Raw genomic sequence first — 23,133 nt, 5'->3', positions numbered from 1 at the left:
TTTCACACCTATTCATACTCGTCCCAAGTATTGTCTCGCAGTCCCCAAGTCCTAAATCACAAAACAATTTAACACATACAAGTGTGTCCAAATAATCATAAAAATTCCCCTAGACTCTACTAGGACTTTTTCCATGCGTATCTTCAATCATCAATTCTACTTCAGCTCGGTTGGTGATGGAAATTCCAGATGATAACTTTAGGAATTACACCAATCGTTCTATCATCCCACCAATCAAATGTGTACATTCAAATGTACCGTATCTCTCTAGACGTACTGCTATTTTATCAGATGTATTCTAAAGGCAAGATACATCTCTTATGATATCTTCCGACAGGTATCATTCACTATCGTAAGCCATCTCATTTCCTCTATTTTCTCAGTCTATGATGGTTCACATCACTTCCTAAACTTCTGCCATTGTGATAGGTTCGGGTGCAGGCACAACGACCGACGCATGACCCATCACATTCTTAGGCTCGGGTTGTCATCTTCCTCGGATATTTACTAGTCTGTCTTCACCATGACGTTTTGTACACCCAAGCAGACGTTCGGTGTACCGACGCGAGAATTGTAAGATAGGAAAGATTTTATTTACGATTGACGTATAGATCTCCTTGTCACACCGAAAAGTTATATGCCAGTTCTACTACCGTAATCAAATGTTTAGAAATCTGAACACTTAAAATTTCCAGATCCGGTCGGCAACAGACCATAGATCCGAAAAAATAATAGCATATAAGGCATCTTTATAGCTATAACATAAAACATTTTAGGCATCTTTCCTAAAATAAACTAGTGCTTGTGTCTAAAATATAGCCGCCACTCATCTCAGAATCATCGCTTAGCATGCTAATTTTAAGTCTAGAAATTTCCTCCAAATTCCTAGTTCGCTTAAACAAATGCTCTGATACCAACTGTGACATCCCCATTTTCACAGCCAGAAAAGACCGATTTTGTTTATGCTATATAAAAATCAGAGTACCTCTTTTTAATAAAAATGTGCGGAATTTTTTCCTAGTGAAACATGATAAATACGTTATCAAGGCATTTCCGAAGAAAATTATTTTTATTCATTTTAAAACATTTGGGATGTCTTCGTCAATACAAAAACATAAGCACAAACAGAACTTACATTCATTATCACTAGTGATTTATATCTCCTTAATAAACTCAGTGGGTCAGGTTGGGAAACCTGGTGAGTACATAGGGTTTTCAACCCACAATAATATAATTATTATGTTTAATCATCAAACAGTCAACCCAATTACCCATCCCCATTGTCTTCTTTATTCTTAAGGATCTACCCTAAGAACCAGCTATTTCTCATTCATTCATTCCTAAGGATTATCCTAAGGAATAGGTACGAAGTCCATTGTTGTCAATGACACAGGTGTCAAGCACAGCTGATAGTTGTATCACATAGGCACAACTGCCAGAATTGTGACATTCTATGTGAGGCGCAGCTGCCAGTATTGTCCTTTGAGCACAGCTGCTAGGGTTGTCTCGTTTATTGACAGTATCGTTTTCGAGAGTCCACTCGCAATACATGTCAATGGGTTTTTAGAGTACACCAGTGAACACATCGTTCACAACACCTACAGGTTGCGAGCCTGCTAGTGTTCCACAGCTTCGTCTAGAATAGTCTATGCTTGTCATCCATACTCTGCTAGGTGACGGGCCCAACATTTGGGAACAAGGCTTCTCACATCGTCCACCTCTCACCCATACCTAATGGTCTATATCACCTCTTAACTCATCATCCAACGCATATTTCATCTACCCATGTTTTACCCAACATATTACGTAGATATAAATACATATACAGTTTAAATCATATAAAACTTGTATAAAATCATTCATCCAGCATAAATAGCAAGTATACAGATAATATGCACACATAAAACGTAATTTATATAAAATACTTCATATCTATGTGTAAGATGAAAGGGACCATGCACTCACCTGAAAAGGTGGTGAATCCGAACTCAAACAACGCTTTGCTTCTTAAAAAAATAATTTCCTTCGACGAAACCTAGTATTATTACCACTAGAGTGTAGTCTATTATTCGTCTTGACTAACTAATTGTCTAGCTACTATTACTATTATATAAGCGTTAAACAATACTTATATAACCCATAATAATAGCTCAAGTACTTATTATAAGTTCCTAATAACATTACTATTATTAAATAAAAGCTATATTAAAAATAGTGTAGGCATAGCTTACTTACTGTGGTTTTTATAGAAAATCAGGCTTTGCTTGGAGTAGCGTTCCCGAGCCGAAAATCTCTTCTTCTCGGAGCCGTTGAGCACTCCGGGGTTTCCGCCTCATGCTAGGGAGGTTCCCTAGGCTTTTCGGGGGGTTTCCGGGCTAGAGAGAGGTTCTGGAGAGAGAGTAAAGAGAAGAAAGAATGGGAAAGGTGTGAAGAAAATGAGGGCGAGAGAGGTTCTATTTATAGGGTGAAAATGGCTGAACTTGGTGCCACATGTCACCATCTAGTGGCAAGACTTGGGGAGAAAGCAATGGCCAAGATTGTGCCACATCACCCATTTTCGCACAGCACACTTCCGACTTCTAAAATCCGTAACTTTCACACACGACCTCCGTTTTTGATGTTCTTTATATCCACGTGTAGGTAAAAATAAGATCTACAACTTTAATGCTGACTCCATCGGCTAATTCTCGACTGATCTTAAATTTAACAGTACGAGGAGATTATAGTGTTAAATGTCCGCATAAAATTCATAACTTCTACATACGGACTCTATTTCCGTCCGTCTTTTTACCGTTGAATTCCTATTAATGAGATCTTCAATTTTCATTTAGGTCGCGTAGGCCAAAAACTGCTCGATCTAAAATTCGAGTTTCAGGTCGTGCACTGCTAGGCCAAATCTTAGAAAATTCATAACTTCCTAATACGAAGTCAGATTTTGGCGTTTCTTTTATTTTGGATGTTCTCGGTTTAACGTATACTAACAATTTTATTTATATCACTAAGGCTAAAAAGTCCTCTATCGTAAATTCACTATTTACGTTTCCCCGTGTCGTGTCGGTTTCGTCTCGAAACTTCGACGGGACATAACATCTTTGTTATAACTCGGATTTCGGCGTTCTTTATATGTACGGAAACCTTGTGACGTATTCTACAACTTGGTTAAGATTATTTATTCTAAATAATCTTTTGCCGAAAAGTCATTTTCGACACTTTTCGACTCTAAATTTACTGGCCCAGTTCTACGACGTTACAGTTATCTACCCCTTAGGATGATTACGTCCCAGAATCATCAACGAAACATAGTTGTATAATGACTCCATACATCATGTCTTCATCCTAGGTAATAATTATAACTTCTATATTCCTTTGATTCTATCTATTAGACTTCTTGACTGCAAGCAGTACTTGATCATGCACTTGCTCTCTATCTCAGGTTATATTCCAAATTATGACCTATCATCATGTGATGCACGTTTAGACTCAGGTCTCTTAGAGTCAAATTCCAGATTGGAATGTACCTTCCTTCATGTTCTAATGTGTTATAATCACATCTCAACATGTAGAACTTTTAGCTATCAACTCCTTTAACAACGAGCGCGATACTTCTATTAATCTCTTCGATTATCTTTCACTTCAATCTTCTGGCTTAAGTCAGATGCTACGTCGAACTGAGTTCGATACGACCACTAGGGTCAGAATAAAAACAATCTTCTTAGTCATTAATGAATTGATAGCGACGACATATTTGAGTAAAACGGTATCAATTACTAGCTTCTTCGTAACCTTGTGACTTTCCCTGATCCAAGCGTGAGTCATATGCTTCCGGTAGTATACGCATCTCCTACCTTTCACACCTACTCATACTCGTCCCAAGTATTGTGTCACAGTCTCCAAGTCCTAAAATCACAAAACAATTTAACACATACAAGTGTGTCCAAATAATCATAAAAATTTCCCTAGACTCTACTAGGACTTCTTCCATACGTATCTTCAATCATCAATTCTACTTCAGCTCGGTTGGTGATGGAAATTCCAGATGATAACTTTAGGAATTACACCAATCGTTCTATCATCCCGCCAATCAAATGTGTACATTCAAATGTACCGTACCTCTCTAGACGTACTGCTATTTTATCAGATGTTTTCTAAAGGCAAGATCCATCTCTTATGATATCTTCCGATAGGTATCATTCACTATCATAATCCATCTAATTCCCTCTATTTTCTCAGTCTATCATGGTTCGCATCACTTCCTAAACTTCTGCCACTGTGATAGGTTCGGGTGCAGGCACAACGACCGACGCATGACCCATCACATTCTTAGGCTCGGGTTGTCATCTTCCTCGGATATTTCCTAGTCTGTCTTCACCATGACGTTTTGTACACCCAAGCAGACGTTCGGTGTACCGACGCGAGAATTTTAAGATAGGAAAGATTTTATTTACGATAGACGTATAGATCTTCTTGTCACACCGAAAAGTTATATGCCAGTTCTACTACCGTAATCAAATGTTTAGAAATCCGAACACTTAAAATTTCCAGATCCGGTCGGCAACAGACCATAGATCCGAAAAAATAATAGCATATAAGGCATCTTTATAGCTATAACATAAAACATTTAGCACATAAAACATTTTAGGCATCTTTCCTAAAATAAACTAGTGCTTGTGCCTAAAATATAGCAGCCACTCATCTCACAATCATCGCTTAGCATGCTAATTTTAAGTCTAGAAATTTCCTACAAATTCCTAGTTCGCTTAAACAAATGCTCTGACACCAACTGTGACATCCCGATTTTCACGGCCAAAAAAGACCGATTTTGTTTATGCTATATAAAAATCAGAGTACCTCTTTTTAATAAAAATGTGCGGAATTTGTTCCTAGTGAAACATGATAAATACGTTATCAAGGCATTTCCGAAGAAAATTATTTTTATTCATTTTAAAACATTTGGGATGTCTTCGTCAATACAAAAACATAAGCACAAACAGAACTTACATTCATTTTCACTAGTGATTTATATCTCCTTAATCTCTCAATGTAATGTAACTTCATATCAACACCTGTGATATAAATAAACTGAGTGGGTCAGGTTGGGAAACCTGGTGAGTACATAGGGTTTTCAACCCACAATAATATAATCATTATGTTTAATCATCAAACAGTTAACCCAATTACCCATCCCCATTATCTTCTTTATTCTTAAGGATCCACCCAAAGAACCAGCTATTTGTCATTCATTCATTCATAAGGAATAGGTACGAAGTCCATCGTTGTCAATGACACAACTGTCAAGCACAACTGCTAGTTGTATCACATAGGCGCATCTGCCAGAATTGTGACATTCTATGTGAGGCGCAGCTGCCAGTATTGTCCTTTGAGGAAAGCTGCTAGGGTTATCTTGTTTATTGACAATATCGTTTTCGAGAGTCCACTCGCAATACATGTTTATGGGTTTTTAGAGTACACCGGTGAACACATCGTTCACAACACCTACAGGTTGCGAGCCTGCTAGTGTTCCACTGCTTCGTCTAGAATAGTCCATGCTTGTCATCCATTCTCATCTTGGTGACGGGGCCAGCATTTGGGAACAGGGCTTCTTACATTGTCCACCTCTCACCCATACCTCATGGTCTATATCACCTCTCAACTCATCATCCAACTCATATTTCCTCTACCCAGGTTTTACCCAACATATTACGTAGATATAAATACATATAAACAATTTAAATCATATAAAACTTGTATAAAATCGTTCATCCAGCATAAATAGCAAGTATACAGATAATATGCACACATAAAACGTAATTTATATAAAATACTGCATATCTATGTGTAAGATGAAAAGGACCATGCACTCACCTGAAAAGGTGGTGATTCCGAACTCAGACATCACTTCGCTTCTTAAAAAAATAATTTCTTTCGACGAAACCTAGTATTATTAGCACTAGAGTGTAGTCTTCTATTCTTCTCGACTAATTAATAGTCTAGCTATTATTACTATTATATAAGCGTTAAACAATACTTATATAACCCATAATAATAGCCCAAGTACTTTTTATAAGTTCTTAATTACCTTACTATAATTAAATAAAAGCTATATTAAAAATAGTGTAGGCATATCTTACTTACAATGGGTTTTAAAGAAAACCGGGCTTTGCTTGGAGCAGCGTTCCCGAGCCGAAAAGCTCTTCTTCTTAGAGCCGTCGTGCACTCTGGGGCTTCCGACTCGTGCTAGGGAGGTTCCCTAGGCTTTTCGGGAGGTTTCGGGGCTAGAGAGAGGTTCTGGAGAGAAAGTAAAGAGAAGAAAGAGTGGGAAAGGTGTGAAGAAAATGAGGGTGGGAGAACTCCTATCTATAGGGTGAAAATGGCTAAACTTGGTGCCACATGTCACCATCTATTGGCAAGACTTGGGGAGAAAGCAATGGCCAAGATTGTGCCACATCACCCATTTTCGCACATCACACTTCCTACTTCTAAAATCCGTAACTTTCACAAACGACCTCCGTTTTTTACGTTCTTTATTTCCACGCGAGGTAAAATTAAGATCTACAACTTTCATTTTAACTCCATCGGCTAATTCTCGACTTATCTTAAATTTAACAGTACGAGGAGATTATAGTGTTAAATATCCGCGTAAAATTCATAACTTCTACATACGGACTCTGTTTGCGTCTGTCTTTTTACCGTTGATTTCCTGTTAATGATATCTTCAATTCTAATTTAGGTCGCGTAGGCTAAAAATTGCTCGATCTAAAATTCGAGTTTCAAGTCGTGCACTGCTAGGCCAAATCTTAGAAAATTCATAACTTCCTCATACGAAGTCAGATTTGGGCGTTTGTTTTTTTTTTTTTTTTTTTTTTTTTTTTTTTTTTTTTTTGTATAGTCTCGGTTTAACGTATACTACAAATTTTGTTTATATCACTAAGGCTAAAAAGTCCTCTATTGTAAATTCATTATTTACGTTTCCCGGTGTCGTGCAGGTTTCGTCTCGAAACTTCGACGGACATAGCTTCTTCGTTATAACTTGGATTTTGGCGTTTTTTATATGTACGGAGACCTTGTGATGTATTATACAACTTGGTTAAGATTATTTATTCTAAATAATCTTTTGCCAAAAAGTCATTTTTGACACTTATTAACCATCAACCATGTCCCGAGTGGTGGTCTAGAAAAACCATTAGGCATCTCCATTTGGCTTAAGTTGTTTTTCTCTAGGTATCTTCCAATCTATAAGGCCGTCACAAGTATCCGGATAGGGTACACACACCTAAGTCTAGGTTGTTACCTTTACGCCCCACTAAGTGTATTCCACTTTTTAATTTATAACTTATTAATTCATTACATAAGGATTACACTACAAACCTTCTTAAGTAATCATGCTCGATGTCATTTAATATTAAGTGGCATATTTCTTCCCTACTTCACAATATGGAAACATGCAACAAGACATCAAGTTAAGGTGTTTTTACATATTTATATAATCATGCACATATCATCACTTCATCATTAAGGCATATTTTATCTCTAGCATGCATTTTCCTAACCAACATATACATGTATTTTTAGAAAAACATAACATGCACATACCACACAACCATAATAAATCCCTTTTCTATCATGGACCTATCACACCCTCACATCCAAATAGCAACAAAAAAGTATAGCATTAAGGTAACATATTTCAATTAAAAAAATATCATTAAAAATTAGGATACATGCAACCTAAAAACATAGGTTCATTCCAATCCCTCTAATATGTGGAACTCCTAACAAGTACTTTAAATAACTACAAAGATTGCTTCACCTTTATCAAACAAGCACCCTTTCCACACTTCAAATTTTGTAGGACCTGAGGTATTAAACATTATCCTAGTTAAAAACAAACATATGTATTACTAGAAGTTTAGATAAATAAACTTTGGCAATTTACTACCCAAACATGAAAATTGGTTATTAGGTCAGATTCTCAGATTTTGACCTGAAATAACAGTCTATGCAAGGCCACTGTAGCATCATTTAAACCTGTACAAATTTCAACTTTGTTCCACAATCAAGTAGATCATATCTTTATCTTTAAAATTACTACTCACACAAGTCTAACTAATTTTTCTACAATTTTCTATGAATTTTACAAGACAGCATGTCCGTGTAGCTAATTTATGACTAGTTAGTAAAAGGATGATTTTTACCTTGGTTAGGGAGAATATCAGGTCTTGGAAAAATCATGGACAAACTAGACTCAGAACAAAAACTTTGAGAGTTTACAGATCATCAATCCGACTTTTGATGATGTTGCAATATTTTTTTTCAAAAGAGGGACATATTTGTAATTTTTTTAGAATTTCCCAACATTGCATTTTACGGGTTCATTGACAACTTAACCCGTTAAGCCACAACCAAAATCAACTATAAAGTTGTAAATTAAGTTCTTAAAAGTTGAAAATTTTCAAGAAGTTAAAATAACAATTTCAGCCTCAAGCTATGATTCAAAGCACATTTCTTTTATGGGAAAAACAATGTTCATTGCTAAAAGAGAAAACACCACTACAACTTGAGTTTCCTCCACCATTAAGCCTCTTATCAAGACATTTTGGGACTGTTTTGAAAACCTTTTGGATGGCTCAAAACATGATCTTTGATTCCAAAAGATCATATAAATAAAACTACAAGATTGGTGATTTAAAAGACAAGAAGCATATCACCAAAAGGAAGCAATTTGAGTAATGATTTCACTATCTTCTCAAGTAGTTGGAACAAGAATACATGAGCATGGAGACTCATGAACTTAACCAGTATTGTTTGATCAATTTTCCAACCACAATCGAATCCACAAGGAATCGTAGGATTTGATTGAAAGAACACAAGACTAATTACACCAATGGAAACAATTCAACATCGAATTTCCATTCCAAGTGCTAAAACTTGAAGTGTGAACAAAATAGAAGGAAAAATAAACGAATTACCAGTTGGAATGATCAATTCTCATAGGAGCCAATTCCCAAGAAAATTGGGTTGTTTTGTCTTCGCTCACTAATCTGTCCAATATCTTGTTGCCTCCCTCTTCTTCTCATCGCCTTTCATGTACTCCCGCCTCGCTTGTGTTTTTCTTTTTTTCCTCTGATCATGTTGCAACCCCTAAGAAATCTATCAGTTGCTCACCTTGCACACGTAAGAAATAAAGAAACCAAAAGAAACATATTAATCTTTCAAATCTCGTCGATCACTATGCCATGGGGGTTAAACCTGATTTATGGCAGTAAATCCCTCAAGTTTTGGTTTTATACACTCTCTACCATAACCTATATAACGTAACTAATTAATTTTCATTTAATGACACCTTGGCCCCTCAATTACTTTTAAGCCTGTTAATAACTTATATTTATGTAAATAAGTTTATAAGTCTGTTTATCTGGATTGTATTACTCTTAGTTATTCATTAATCATTTTAGACATGATTTTTTTGAATAATAATAATTACCACCTTTTTATTAATTTATAACCTAGAACCGAAATAACTTTACGAAACTAAATATTCGACTAATGGAAAAGTTAATGTCGTTAACAAAAGGAGTTTCGGGTCGTTACATGGGGAATGCCGAATTTAATCAAGGTCTTTGGATGAATATAACAACTCACTAACGCATTGACCGTATGTATTTATATTTTATCTTTTATTTTTTAATCTTTTATCTATTATCTTTTAATCTTTTTTACGGATTTCCTATAACTATCACAATATAAATCTTTTTATCTTATCTTTGATAATTATATCTTTTTATCTCATAATTATTTTGTATATATAAGCATTCATATATATATATATATATATATATATATATATATATATATATATATACACACACACACACACCCTAATTATGGTTATTTGAAAATAAGATATTTGGGCAAAGTAACAACTAAGTACGGTGCATATCCCCATATTTGACCAACATAATTTCTAGGTTACTACGTTATCCTAAGGATTTGGTAATTATAACTTCTAGATATTATCTTATCTTAGACTATTGGGCATCATAACTCTTATGCTTAATATCATAGCTTACAACTAGGCACAGTCTCTATAGCCACATTCTCCTATGATTCTAAGTTTCATATATACAAATATATTTTTATAAAATCATTTGAAACGCATGTGCCCCCTGGTAAAACAATTAAAATAGTAAAATAGGGGTCGTGAACTCACTCTAGTAGCGTATTCTGAAGAATCTGAGCCATTGCATCTCAAGCTTCACGCCATCGAGAGGGTCTCTGAAACAACTTGATAAGTATATAGAGGGTTTGGAAGAGTGTTCGGGATGAGAAAATCAGAACGTGAGCACCTCGATTTATAGTGTTTTTGCATGCAATGCACTTCATGCATGGCGTGCTCTTGCTTCGTGTCTCCAGCGAGAGCTTGCTACGTGTCACTCTTCTGATGGTCTACGTCTCTGTAATCTCCGACGAATATGGGTGTCTGGTGTGCACGACGGGCATGGAGTACACTTGGCGTGCAACCCAAAATCTTTTATAAAAAAATCATATTTTCCTCATATGAATCTTGTTTCTTACCTTTGCTATATATTTGAGTAGCTATCTACTAGTACTACAACTTTCCTTAATGTTGCGTTGTTAAATTTTGACTTTTATTTTTAACCCTTATATATATATATATATATATATATATATATGTATGTATATACCGTACTTAATAATAGAAGGATTTGGCAGAAATATGTAAAATTGTCCCTCCTAAAAAGATTATTCATATATATGTATATATATATATATATATATATATATATATATATACACACACACTTTAAATCATATCTCCTTCATACGAACTCCATTTTTGACCTTTTTCCTTTAAAAGTCTTTATCTCACGGGTTAGTACGATTTTCCAATTAGTGACGTTAGCCAAAACTCAACGGAAGTCTTTATGCCATTTTGATGTTAATAGTGTTATTAATGTGGTTGGTTTTTATATTTTATAAAATCATCACTCCTTCAATCGGAGTCATATTTTCGCAACACTTCTATCTTTGGATTCACTTTATTATGTACTTTCCAAATGTACTAAGCGTCAAAAAAAATTATATAACTTTTTGGTTATTCATTTTGACCCTATTATTATCATTTAACTGATTATATTTTCCTTCGATATGAAAACTTCTACTATTATCATTGGTTGATGCTAATCCTTAGTGAAAATTGTTTATGAGAAACTCCCCATTGTTACATGTGGAGATGTTACGGCCTCCAGTGGTGATAAGGAGGTCCTCGTACCACCTATGGCAAATTTAAATTCTGAGTCGAAGACAATGGGGTTGAAGACTTAGTGTGAGTCTCAATTTAGCTGGATTTTGGTGAAATGGAGGAGGTGGGTTCTTTTGTTCACTGTATATATGTATGTATGAGAGAGACAGAAAGAGGTGGGAACCTTTTATATTAAATAATTCTATTTTATATTTTATTTTTTTATTAATAAGGAAAAACTTCATAAATGGTCCATGTGTTTGTGAAATGACAAAAATGCCCTTCACTTAAACGGTAGAAATCTGAAGAAGTTAGGCATAAGGGCTAAAATAGGCACCATCTGTGATGTTTTTTAAACTTAGGGACTAAACTTTAGATTTCGGAATACCACCGGGACCATTTATGAGGTTTTTTTTATTAAACCTATTACATTGAAGTTTGTCACATTTCCGATTGACGATAATTAACAAATTTTGATGGTTGTCACATTCTCCCCCCGTTGAAGGAATTTCGTCTCGAAATTTACCTCGTGCCACTCGTAGATGACATATTGTTGAACATATGGGTGTACTTGCTTTTCATCTGATCCTCACGCTCCTAGGTAAACTTCAGTCCTCGTTTAGAGTTCCATCATACTTTCATAATGGGAATGTGGATTTGTTTTAACTTTTTGATCCATGGGTCCATGATTTACACTGGTTCCTCAATGAAATAGATTTTATAGTTAACTTGAATTTCATCGAGAGGAATAGCAAGAGTGTCACCAAAAAAAACTTCTTGAGGTTGGATACATGGAAAGTGTTGTGTACGTTGTTGAGCTCTTGAAGCAACTTTAGTTTGTAAGCTACATGAACAATTCTCGCAAGAAATTCGAAGGGTCCAATGTCTCACGGGTTCAACTTGCCTCGCTTTCCAAATCCTATGGTTCCATTCCAAGGGGTTACTTTTAGAATTACTTGATCTCCTACTAAAAACTCTAAAGACTTACGTCTCTTGTCGGCATAGCTTTTCTGACGATCACGTGCATCCTTGATTCTATTGCGTATTTCGACGATTTTCTTAGTTGTTAATGTGTAAGATCATATCACCCACATGTTTCTTTGCTAGTTGGGTATCACCTACTTCCTCCCAACATATTGATTATAGACACTTCTGATACCTATCATTATAGGAGAACTCAATCAAAGGTAGATGAGGATCCTATGCATTTCCTAAGTCAATCACACACGCTCACATTATGTACTATAATGTTTGAATGGTACTTTCACTTTGACCATATGTTTGCGGATGGTAAGCTGTGCTCATGTCTATATGCATTCCCAAGGATTTATGTAATGGTTGCCAAAATCACAAGGTGAATCTAGTATATCTATCAAAAATGATAAAAATAGGCATTATGTGTAATTTGAAAATTTCCTTGAGATACATACAAGTCAACTTTTCTATCTTATTGGTCTGTATGATTAGAAGGAAGTCGGTGGACTTAGTCAACCAATTAATTACAACCCAAATAGTGTCGTAATGAAATGCCTGGTTCCTAGTATGCGTTTAACTCATTAATTTATTTATTTTGTAAGGGTAACTCAATGAGTTGGTGGCCCTAACTCGTTGAGTAGAGGGCAGATTATACGCGGCGTTTAAGCTACCTACTCGACGAGTAGATCGCCCAGAACAAAACCCTAATTTCGGGGTTTTGCACCCTATTTAAGCTCCTTAACCCCCACCCCATGGCCTCATTTCTAGCCTCCCTGTCTCAAACCCTAATCAACGAAACCCTAGAGTGTTATTTGAAAGTGTGAGCCATTTTTAGTAATCTTTGTGTACTTTTGATTCTTGTGGAAGAAAAAGAAGATAGAGGGCTTAAGAACGGATGAGTAGATCCAGAAACTACATGCCATTTGCTACATTTTCTGGTAATCAAGTTTCTATCTTGGCTATTAGTTCAGTAGATCTCTTTATGTCCATCTTTATGAGGGTTTTTGATCCCAGATTGATTGCTTTTGGAGAATGATCAACCCAAGTGGGTATTCTTCAAGATCTAGCACTTAGAGGGGCTGATATAACATAAAGGTGAAAACTTTATGCCATTGGAGCCCCCATGCAAGCCTTAGAGTGTCATATTGGCCTTTTTTGCCCCAAAAGGCCATGCATGAGGAAAAGGTGGGAACTTTACGTGTCCATTTAGTGTTGGGGGTTTAGATATGAGGTTGTGAGCATTATTTGGGTGTAAGGATGGCATAAGGACCAAGTTTTAGGTCCCAAGGAATTAGGGTTTGAGCTAAACCCTTTAAGAAGAGGTACTAATGGGTCAAGTTAGAATCTTTACCCTTAAAAGGGCATTGTAAGGGTTTTTCTGAAGTGTGAAGCTTGAATCTGAAGTGTAGGTGTAAGGTCCTGAAAATGGATCTTTACCAATGATCAAGCAATCACACAATCAAATGGAATGAGAAACAAAGTAGAAACAGAATTGAAACAAGCTTGCACACACTTATATTGCATAAAAACGTCTGGTACAACTTGCTTTGTGACCATGAACTATTATGGCATCAACAACCAATAATGACCTACCTAACCCCTATACATATAGTGGACTTGGGTCGGACACTGGGTTTACGGCCGTAAACAGGCCTACAACCGTAAACTCACTACTTGGCCGTAAACTACCAAACAACCTACGAAAACTGCATAAAGACTCAAACGAACTTATTACAATGAAAGCCTAGACCAAACCATTAAGTAGACCCTTCAATCTCCCCTTGGTTTGGTGCTAGCTTCAACTCAGTCTTTGTTGACTACCAGCACATCCGACTTCCCCATCGCTTCGTTCCATATCCGTTTGTCAATAATCTCCACAACCATAGTTGTAAACTCTTCGGCAATTGGCTCAAAGATGTCTTTTTCAACTTTAATTTGATGATGGCTCAGCTGATGTATATCCCACCTTCTAAACTGAAGCAAGTCTCGTTTGTCGTACAGGCGGATGCATCCCTTCTCTAGCTTGATGACTACAGATGTTATGGTTTCATCAAACACCTAGTGCTCCATGGTTCGCAGAGATCCATGTGGATGATCCTAAAGAATAGGAACTTGCTTCACTTGTTTAGTAGCTGGCCACATCACAGCTCGAAGAGGTTGATTGGTTTTAGGATCAATTACACTTGGGTATAACTTAATTATTGACTCTGTAGTCTTCATGGAAGGAAAAACCTTGTGTACTTGATCTTCCAGGAAATGCTTGAACTGCGTAGCCTGGGGATTTTGAGAAACATTTGAAAAAGGGGCCTTTGATAGCTCTGAAAGATCAACCCTGGTCCAGGAGTTGAAATCATGAGCATCTTTATATAGCTCAGTTTTACCAGTTTTCCGTTTCACGATCCACATGTTCAAAGTATCATGAAATCCCCATGAAACAATCCATGAGCTATCACCATATATATCTGTAAAACAATTCACTTCAAGATCTGTGAAGGTGATAGTAGGTTGATCCGCAGGAGCATTCTGGTCTGAGCTCCTCTTAGACAAGTATTGACCTTTTTCAGCGGATTTGGCCAGTTTGGCACGTTTTAAGGCCACGACACTTGGAGCATGAGCTGGCTCCTTTTCAAACCTATGAACAACACGTGATGTCAGAGCAGAAGTCATAATGGGATGAGCCTGGATGTGCAGATTAATCCTCGACTCATCAGCAGATGTTTTGAACTTGTCACCAAGTTCCTCCTCTAACTTCTTTTTCAAGTCAAAGTAACTTGAAGTGAGAAGATTAAAGTGCTTCTATAAGTCAGAGATCTTCTTGGTCTTTAAAGCTTTATCCTCTTGAAGATCAGAAACTTGAGTCTTCAGATTTACATTCTCGCTCAAAAGATCATTGACTTGAATGATGAGCTCTATATTCTTTTGATCAAGCACATTGACACTCTTTTGAAGCTCATCAATAACTAAATCATCTTCTCCTGAATGAACTTCTCTAAAAGCAACTCCTTTAGCTCTAGAAGAAGGTATTAAAGTTTGTTCCTGGGCAAGATGTATGGCCAGCCGCACAGAGGCATCATCAAGATCTGCCCTAGGAGAAGAAAATCCTGCTTGAGCAGAGGAGCCACCAACCTCAAAGGTAGTGCTATGACATCCACTAAAAGGTTCTATTGAGATGATAGCAGGGGTAGTTGTTGGTGTAATTGGAAGGCCTTGAGATAACTCAGAATCCAAAAGCCCAAATCTAGGATCACATCTTCTTTTCTTTGACGGAGGTTGTAAGGTCTGAACTGTTGCATCATCACTATGAAGTGGTTCAATTGTAGGTGAAACAACATCAAGGGGAGGAATCCCTGACACTGTCACCATTGGAGTTGTAGTATCAACCACTTGATATGTAGTAACAGGTGGTCACTCGAGCACGTCATCAGAGTCCCTTATCTCCGTTGCTGGATGAGCAATATCACGAATATTGTCAAGCAATGTGTTGAGATTGACATTTGACAAAAAGTCTTCGTTACTTACAAAGTTAGTCGGAATCTCATCTCTATCAAAGCCTGTAAGATCAAGGTCTTCATACTGATCAGTCTCAGTTGCATTCTTAGAAGACCCTTCATTGTAGTCACTTTCAACTTGGACTGATCGCAGGTTATGCTCCTCAGCTACAGACACATTGGAAACAACTATCTCTTCCCCTTCCTGATCTGACACAGTGATCACATCTCCTTCCGAGATCACCCTTTCTGACGAAGTAGGCTTAGAAGACATTTTGTCAGATGATCTGTGAGACTCAGAAGCCTCATTTGGCTTAGCTAATCTTCCGAATTTTACAAGCGGATATAGTCCTTGAAAGACGACTTTTCCCTTGCGATTTTGCTTGATGAGCCCAACAGTGTGAGGGCCTAAGGACTTCATATCAAGTGTATCTCCCTCCTTGACCATATCAGGAAATTGTCTGTTGATGAATAGCTGAATGAATATGGGATACATCAAGAAGGTATCCCGTGTGATGGCATTGATGTTGACCACAAACTCGTCCAGGATAAGCCTTGAAAAGTTGAAGCCAATCGTTGCAGCAAGAGAAACAATAGCTCCAGTGTTTCTCAAAGATATTTCATCAGCACCAGACCTCGTGCCAGAGATGCAGCTCACGAACACATGAGCTAAGAATCTCTAATAGGGTGGCAGAAGCTTCTTCACTGTAGGAGGAGAGTCGCCTTCGTACCCCATCTTCTTCAAAATTTTCTAAGCGTCTTGAATCCCGATTTCAGTGGGAAAATTAGGTAGGTCATTGATCAGCAATTTCTCTCTAATGAACTGCGCATTGATCACAACCTTGCATCCTTTAACGATTGCCTCCACAGTCACTGCTCCATCATCATCTCTTCACATCTTGGCAGTCTTCCAGAACTCCCTTATAATGTTCTGATAGACAACGGTGTTCATGGTGATGGCGGAGGCCAGGCAGCATTCTTTCAATCCGTGAATCATTGACCTGAATTCTCCATGTGCCACTGGAGCATCTGCCAGTACAATTTCCAGGTTGTGTATATTTGCGAATTTTAAGCTTGCCATTTGATCTGCACTAAAACATACCAAGTAAGAAAAGAAAGATATTTGAGCAAATAATATTTTAATTGACTTAAATTGAGCCCAAAAATTAATTATTTTGTCAAAAATTTAAGTTCAAGGTCAACCAGGAGTTTACGGTCAACTTGGAGTTTACGACCGTATACCCGTGGTCGTAAGCTCAGGGCCGCAAATGGAGTTTACGACCGTAAGCTCCTTGGCCTTAAGCTTGGGTCGTAAGCTCCGGCAGACCCTTTTTCATCGATTTCAGGCTCAAAACCCATCGTTTTCGTGAAGCAAATGCATATCTATGGACAGAATCGTACTACCTTTGAAGTGATCGGAGCAATTTCACAGAAAAACAATTTTTTTTCGAAGTTGAGAGAGAAAGGGAGAGAGTTTGTGGCCGGAAGCTGAAAAGTGAGGGAGTTTCCGGCTGTAAACCCTTTATATACCCTTAACTATTTTACCTGCTCTCCACACAGTGTAAGGCACAGTCCAATATTTCAAATAATTTTCAAAAAATAAAACTTTTGAGGATTTAAAAAATTAAAATAAAATAAAATAAATTTTCTAAAGTTTAAAAAAAATAAAAATAAAAATAAAAAATACAAACTTTGACAATTTTTTTTTGACAATATAATAAAAATTAAAATAGGCAAAAATAAAATAAAAAATAAAATAAAAAATAAAATAAAACAAAATAAAATTAAAATAAAATAATTTCCAAAATTTAAAATCTTCAATTTTGATAATTACAAAATAAACGTAACATGAAACAAAAATAAAATTAAAATTAAAATAAAATAGAGTAAACTTATCTAAACAAACACTGAATATAATTTTGTGACTTAGGGATCAAAGTTGTTAGACATCCTTGGTATACTTCTCGGTACCTTTACCTTCATGTCTATGTCTGATCGATCGCCGGTATTGTGGTCCACTTAAACACGAAAAATTATGATAATGTTTGGACAAGCTAATAAAGACAAGATCCTTTTGATTCTATATTCTTAAATAAATTTCCTTGGGACCATTTATCTGACGACGACCAGGGATATTGTTGTCGACCTAAATTGAGCAACGAGATCTACAGACAATCTGTAAGTGTTCAATTTTAATTGTACTAGAACATATTTCCCGCTTCCTGATATGCTCCAGTAATCAAGAACTTCAAGAATACTCCTTACATCAGGTGAGCAGAAAATTATTAAGAGAGAAGATAGATTTAGAATGCATATGCTATACACCCAGGTCGGATTTCTTCCAATCAAGCAAAGCATGAAACATATGACTAACTGAAGTTTCAGAAGGATTGAGAAAAAGAATGATGCATATACTGTGGACCAGGTCGGATTGTAAGTCACACAAAGGACACAGTATATGGTTAACAGATAGAAAGAATTGCATAAACAGAAGATAACCTTCTACAGACCTAATTTATCGGAATTCCCCAGTCACCCCATCAATAACGGAATTAAGGATAGAATCTGCATATCGAGGAAATGTTAATCCACAGTTCTAGATACGGGTTCTTTTAAAGTGACCAGTAGATTCCCATGTATATCTCCCTGGTCAACCTATCCAAGCATCGTATTGTCAGTCTAAACAGATCTAACTAGTTCAAGATTTGTCAAGTCCGTGAATTCCTTAAGTTAAACTCTTCCTAGTCACGTTCAATTATAATATTTCGTGCCTACCAGTGCATCGAACACAGAGTGAAGACAATTTAATTTTGGTACGTTACGCTGATTCAGATTGCCTATTATCACATGATAATATCACTTCCCAACACATCACCTACAAGCAAGACTATTAGCAACATGTTTTTGATTTTCTAATTTTTTATTGTTTATGGATTTTTGAAATTTTTAGTTTTTGTTTGGTTTTTCGTTTATTTATCCCCCTAAATTTGTGCATGGGTGAGAATGAAATCACTAAAATGCGTAAATTTAAACTAAGCTAACCAAAGATAAAATTGAAAATCAGAATGAAGAAAAATAAAATTAAAAATAACTTAAAATAAGAAAAAAAATAGAAGAATAAAATTAATCCTCAAAACGAATCATTATCAAAAATCCCACAAGCACATCGAATCGAGCTTTGTTAAAAGGCTTGGTCAACAGATCCGCCACATTATTAGCAGTAGGAACCTGTTCCAGCCGGATGAGTGAACGTTCAAAATAGTCTCTGATAAAATGAATTTTAATATCAATGTGCTTGGTTTTGGAATGTTGGACAGGATATTTAGCAATTTGAATCACAGCCTCATTATCACAGTAAATGGGGGTTTCTAGATAATTCAAACTGTAATCCAACAACTGATTTTGGATCCAGATAACTTGAGAGCAACAAGCAGACACAACAACGTATTCCGCTTCAGCTTTTGAAGTTGAGACAGTGTTTTGCTTCTTGCACTGCCACGATACCAGTCGATCTCCAAGATATTGACACCCTCCTGAAGTTGATTTCTTGTCAAGCTCACAGCCTCCATAATCACTGTCAGCAAAAGCATATAAATCAAATTCAGAATTTTTCGGATACCAAAGACCTAATTTTGGGTTGCCTTTGATATAGCGAAAAAATTCTTTTGACAACAATAAGATGTGAAAATTTAGGATTAGCCTGATAACGTGCACATTGACAAACTGCAAACATGATGTCTGGACGGCTTGCAGTAAGATACATCAACGATCCAATCATCAATCTTTAGTGTGTCTGATCTACGAATTCGCCATCAGCATCTGGAGTCGGCAAAGGTCTTTCGACCATCGGCGTCGATGCAGGTTTAGCGTCTTGAAACACGAACTTCTCAAGAATATCCTCCACATACATGGCTTGATGTATTAGAATTCCGGTTGAATTTTGTTTGACCTGAAGCCCTAAAAACATGGTCATTTCTCCCAACGGACTCATCTCTAACCGCTTTTTCATAACGCCTTCAAACTCCTTGCATTGCTGCGGACAGGTAGACCCGAAGATAATGTCATCAACGTAGATTTGAACCATAATCTGATCATTACCAACATGCTTGATAAAAAAAGTTTGATCGATAGTGCCACGAGAGTATCCATGCTCGAGCAAGTGCTTCGTATGGGTCGCATACCACGCTCGAGGAGCTTGATGTAACCCATACAATGTCTTGTCCAACTTGTAGACATGATTAGGAAACTTCGAGTTGACGAACCCAGGGGGCTGATCAACATAGATTTCTTCCTTCTCCTTGCCATACAAGAAGGCTATCTTGACGTCCATTTGATAAACCGTAAAATTCATATAGGACGCATATGCAAGAAAGATACGAATAGCCTCCAAGCGAGCTACTGGAGCATATACCTCAGTATAATCAAGACCCTCGACTTGTCGAATCCCACGAACCACCAATCTAGCTTTATTTCGCACTATAACCCCTGAATCATCCTGCTTGTTTCGATAGACCCAGCGTGTGTCAAGAGACTTTTTTCCCTTTGGTAACTCAACCAATTTCCAAACCCCGAGTTTTTCAAACTAATTCAACTCTTCATGCATAACATCTACCCAGCTAGGTGCATTCAGAGCCATTTAAACATTCTTGGGCTCTATTTGAGAGATAAAGCAAGAATAGAGACATGTATTGACATCTCCACTCTTACTTCTGGTTTTAACTCCATCGCCTAGCTAACCAATGATGTTCTCGATCGGATGATCGCGTTGAATTCTTGAGGGTATCTCCTAGCTGATATCATTAAGCGAAATGGGAAGATTGTGAATATTGACATCTCCTTCATTTGCTGATTGTTCTACACTAGATGACTCTGCTACAAACTCACTAGAAATGTCTTCAGTAAAGAGTAGTTCCATAAAAGTTGAAGTGGTAGTGGAAGCATCTCTAAACATGAACTCTCTTTCAATAGGAGTGAGCGGTGTAGCCTCAGCATCAGGGGTATCTCTCTGAACTGGAGATTTTGGACTATCAGGTGGTACAGATGACTCCCCCTCAGGTGAAGCAGAAGACTCCCCCTCATATGGTGAAGAGGATACCGTTGGGGATTTGTAGACAACTTCTTCGTCTTCGTCTTCAGAAACATTATTCGAACCAGAGAAGGACCCAGATGAACTATCCGAAGACACATTTATAGATTTGAAAAGCGATGTGTAATCAAATAACCAATCCGAACCCACTTGAGCATCCGTTTCATTCTCCTCCAACCAACGCACGTCATAGGATTCCACAATCTGTTTCGTCTTCTTATTGTAGACCATATATGCGGTGCATGAAGCATACCCTACGAAGTAACAATCATCGACTTTGGCATTAAAGTTTGGGTTGAACTCTAGGTGAAGAAGGGTGCAAGGGCAGCCAAATACATGGAAATGACTGACTGATGCCTTGTGACCATATAGAATCTCATACGTTGTCTTCATCTGAGCTTTGTTGATCAACACACAATTCTAAATGTAGCAGACAGTGTTAATCGCCTGGGCCCAAAAGAAGACCAGTAATTTGGAGTCACACAGCATTATCCTTGCAACGTTTTTTAAAGTTCTATTTCTCCTTTAAGCAACACCATTTTTGTTGAGGTGTGTGAGCAGAGCTGTATTGACGCATAATCCCTTTTTCTGCGTAAAAATGATCTAGAATAGAATTCTTGAACTCTGTTCCATTATCGGTACGAAGCGCCTTCACCCGATTATTGGTTTGATTATCAATCAGCACTATGAACTTCTTTATCATATCTACAACCCCAACTTTGTTGGATAAGAAGAAGACCCACGTAAAATGAGAGAAATCATCAATCACAACCAGACAGTACAAACTTCTGTTGATGCTTAGGACGTTAAATGGATCGAACAAGTCCATATGGAATAATTGGAGCACCTGACTGATTGAGATAACATGTTTTGGCAAGTGTGGTTTTCTATGATGTTTACCCTGGGCACATGACACACACTTCTCAAACGTTACAAAATCTCTGACAGGTAGACCACGAACCATCTCATTTTTTGCAAGATGATTTATGTTTTTGGCGTTTGCATGACCGAGTCTTCGGTGCCACAGCATTGCATTTTGTTCTGAGACCTTTGAAAAGGGGCAAGTAACTTGTTCGGGAAGGTTTCTATTCATATCAATAATGTAAGCATTTTTATCCCTCTTAGATTTGACAAGAATCCATTCTTCCGGGATGACAATGCCTCACTTGAGTGAAATGTGTAGAATAGCCTTTGTCGCATATCTGAGACACACTCAACAAACTATGCTTTAACTCGGGAGCAAAGTTAACATTCTCAAAACGTAGCACTCCATTTGTAATGGTTCCTCTCTGAGTGATCTTGCCACCTTCTCCACCCGCAAAGGAAACATATCCCCCATTAAAAGATTGAATGTTGTTTAGTTGGGAGATATCCCCTGTCATATGCCGGGAGCAGCCGCTGTAGACGAACCAAGGTCTGACAACATTCCCCTACAAATATCCCTGCAAAATGTGCGGGATCATTTAGATTTGGGAACCCAGGTCATCACTTTCCCGGGTTGACCCTTTGCTTTTTCAGATTTATCATTATTTACTAATTTTCCAGAGGATACTGATGATGGATTGGAAGTTATTTTGGGCATCTATTGGTAATTAGGATTTCTAACAATCACTGATGGTTTTGAAATAGGATTCTTATCAGTTTGCATTGAGCACTTGGGTTTTCTACCTGAAGTGGTTGAAGACCCATACCTGCTCCTTGACAAAATCAATGTTGGCGGAGCCATGTTCGATTTTGGCAAACTGTTTGGGACTTTGTTATGATAGACCTTTTTGTTATTGTGAAAAAATGCCCGTTTTCTACTATGATCATCCTTCCAATCATCATTCCGAGAACGAGCTCTAGACGACTTTCTAGTTAAAGACCTTCCTCTAAATTTTTTCTCTCCTCTTTGTGACATATAATGTACAAACATTCTATTAGGACAATTCCTAGCTACATGACCACCAATACCACAATTGAAACAAATCTGTTTGTTATTGTTAAAACCTGTACTGCCTTTTATAGATTTATTTTCCATACCGACACCCTTGCTTTTCTCACATGAACATGAACAAGAAGTAGGTTGAGAGATAAGTGAGGGTGTATCAGATGGAGTGACTTGTCGAAAAGGTGAGTTTTTATCAGTATCATTACAAACATCAGAATTATCAACCATCTCATTAAACACTTTAAAACCATTCAAACCAGTATGAGAAGGTGCAGAAAAATCACAAAAAATTGTCACTTTCAACATCAGAAAAAATAAAGTTTATTTAAAACTAAAACTTCAGGTTCAGACTCAGTTTTATTATCAGAAACAGATCCTTCAACTTCATGCTTTA

This window comes from Lactuca serriola, chromosome 7 (assembly GCF_051521515.1).
Source record: "Lactuca serriola cultivar US96UC23 chromosome 7, Lser_US96UC23_V15, whole genome shotgun sequence".
Classification (NCBI taxonomy): Eukaryota; Viridiplantae; Streptophyta; class Magnoliopsida; order Asterales; family Asteraceae; genus Lactuca; species Lactuca serriola.
Note: the sequence above shows the minus strand (reverse complement) of the source record.